This window comes from Octopus bimaculoides, chromosome 18 (assembly GCF_001194135.2).
Source record: "Octopus bimaculoides isolate UCB-OBI-ISO-001 chromosome 18, ASM119413v2, whole genome shotgun sequence".
In the NCBI taxonomy this organism is placed as follows: domain Eukaryota; kingdom Metazoa; phylum Mollusca; class Cephalopoda; order Octopoda; family Octopodidae; genus Octopus; species Octopus bimaculoides.
Window position 1 is genome coordinate 47496764 of NC_068998.1, and position 417 is coordinate 47497180.

Here is a 417-nt window from a genome sequence, read left to right on the forward strand (position 1 = left end):
TATATATATATATATATGTCTGTGTTTGTGTGTGTGTGATATACACATACATACATATACATGTATATACAAACGCACATACACACAGTTATGTGTACGCGCGCGCCTCTGTGTGTGTGTGTGTCTGTGCGTGTGTGCGTTACCTGAAGCGAACGTTCGTCGTCCGCTCCAATCTTCTCTCGTCTTTTCATCCATTGCACTTCATTGAATCAACGCAGATTCTCTTCATTGCGATTGTCGTTGGTTTTGTTGTTGTTGTTGATGAACCGAGTGTTGAAATGTAGTCGTTGGTACATGCGTGTATGTGTGTGTGTGCGTGTATATAGCTATGTGTGTAGGTATATCTATCTGTATATCTACGTCCACACCCTGTCTATCAATCTGTCTATCCACCCATCCATCCATCTATCTATCTAT

The 417-nt window shown here is 41.2% G+C and overlaps 1 protein-coding gene across 1 annotated transcript in view; it reads left to right on the forward strand.

Moving 5' to 3' along the window:
- The window catches only part of LOC106880088 (phospholipid phosphatase 2-like), a 173056-nt gene that overhangs the window by 1170 nt on the left and 171469 nt on the right, over window positions 1-417 (forward strand). The window lies entirely within an intron of this gene.